Raw genomic sequence first — 2110 nt, 5'->3', positions numbered from 1 at the left:
CCCGTGTCCCCTGCATCGGCAGGCGGACTCCCAACCACTGCGCCACCAGGGAAGCCCCAGTCTTCAGCTTTTAAAGACCATAGAAGGAGCATAGAGATATATTGATAGAAATGTTCTAATTCCATGGATGTTGCTCAATTACCTAGACAAGTGTTACTTCTCAAGACCTAAGTAAATAACGCATTGTTTTCTTCAAGGCTACTTAGATTCTCAAAGATAGTATTTTCACATAGGGCCTTGGGATGCAAATCAGGGCTGCCTTGCTGAAACCCATGAATTGCCTTTCTTAAAATAGAACTTGGATTTTGTGGGGAGAAGGGTCAAGGTCTAGAATATTTTTTTGGTAGGGTGAAGGGGTTCAGGGACAGCTCAGATACTTTTTATTCCTAGCTCAGAGGGTCAACATTATAGTTCATTTATTACTAATAGCATTTTTTGAAGAATGAATTGGTGTCAGATAATTTGAATCTGTTGTAACTGGTTAAAAGAACTAATTAAGAGCTGAAAATCACCCTTCTTCAGGCTATCAGTGATGATGTAACTTAAGAACCATTTGAGAGAAAACAGAAACGAACGCAACATTTCTTGCCTATAGAACCTGTCAACCACTATTTTTATCTCACCAGAAATAAAGAGGTCACAAGCTATGGGAGTCTATGGCAGGACAATTGAACATCTTGAGGTTCTTAGCAGATTCAATAGATGCAAAACATTAGAGCATAATAACACATTTGAAAGCTAGAATGAAATATTAGATTTTCTGATATATTTATTCTAATAATGACCCCCCCAAGGATGTCAATTTCTGGCTGTGGTACCCCGAGTTCTCAAACACAAAGGGATGAATTGGCCACAAGCGTGGTTGGCTAATGAATGTAACCCTATGGCTGCATTTGCTGTTATTTTGGCACTAATGTGGTCTAGTAACAGATGCAACTGTAATTTGTGACTCATTTGCTACCCCATTACTGCTTAATGAAATCTAACATATCACATTAACAATACGGATAAACACTCATTCTTGATATGTGGCATTTGGCTGTTTTCATTACCACTGTAATTAACACTTGAAATATTATTTCAATAAATATTTAAAGTACTTTAAAAATGGTCAGGGTAATCATGACACAGACAGAAAACATAAAGCAAATGTGTGAATTTCAAACTCAGAGCATCCTGGTCCCCATAGTGTTATCTACAGGGCGATACCTATGGGAAGGGGATTGGTTTCAGGCACCATTTCGACTTTACAGCATCAAACCTAAAGTCTTCCTGAATTAGTCTGTACTCGTTAAAATGTTAAAAAAAACAAATAAATTTACTTTTAATGCAGTGATTGGGAAATTAGGCACATACTATAACATAGTGCATTAGCATTTACTTGGGCTTTATTTTTTGTTCAAGAAAAGACGTACAGTGAAATAATTATATAAGATTACTTCTTAAATTCTAACATGTCTTAAGTGAGGCAGTTAAAATTAAGGAGGTTGTCATTTTTATTTCTGTTAAGGAATAAAGAGAGATCTTACATATTATGTGTTCCTCCAGTATATTTTTTAAAAGACAAATTAATTTTGAGCTAGAATTTAATATATTACTATTTTATAACCTAATAAAATAATACCATAATACTATATTATATAACTAAGAAAATGCTAAAATCTTAAATGCCTTTTAAAGAGGGGTAATCCATTAAATATAAAGTTAAACGTTCCTTAGAGAAAAGAGTAATCACAACACTGGTTATCTGAGATAATAAAAATAACCAAGTATGGCAGCAACCAAAGAAAAAGACATTGACTTTTGCAACTATGCCATATGACCAATATCAGATTAATCAGTTAGAGTTTATATGATTACTTTTTGCAGATATCGACTTTCCAGTGTTTACCTTGTACATGTTAAAGTAGTATGTACATGATTAAATACCATCTGTACTGAAATGTTCAAAACATTTGTTCCTTTTGATAAAAATGCAAATCTGGAGAACTGTTGTATCAACATATAACAGCCAATGTCTGACACGGTGAATTATCACAGCTGGAATTAAATTGTCTCTGAACAGCTGCTGGCAGTAGAGCTTTCATCAATGTTTGATTCAAATGTAGGG

At 34.5% G+C, this 2110-nt stretch overlaps 1 protein-coding gene across 2 annotated transcripts in view; it reads right to left on the bottom strand.

The window, feature by feature from the left end:
• TOX3 (TOX high mobility group box family member 3) overlaps nt 1-2110 on the bottom strand; it is a 111324-nt gene that overhangs the window by 31171 nt on the left and 78043 nt on the right. The window lies entirely within an intron of this gene.

The sequence above is a fragment of the Lipotes vexillifer genome, unplaced genomic scaffold (assembly GCF_000442215.2).
Source record: "Lipotes vexillifer unplaced genomic scaffold, Lipotes_vexillifer_v1.1 scaffold342, whole genome shotgun sequence".
In the NCBI taxonomy this organism is placed as follows: Eukaryota; Metazoa; Chordata; class Mammalia; order Artiodactyla; family Lipotidae; genus Lipotes; species Lipotes vexillifer.
Note: the sequence above shows the minus strand (reverse complement) of the source record. Positions and strands in the feature narration are given on the sequence as shown.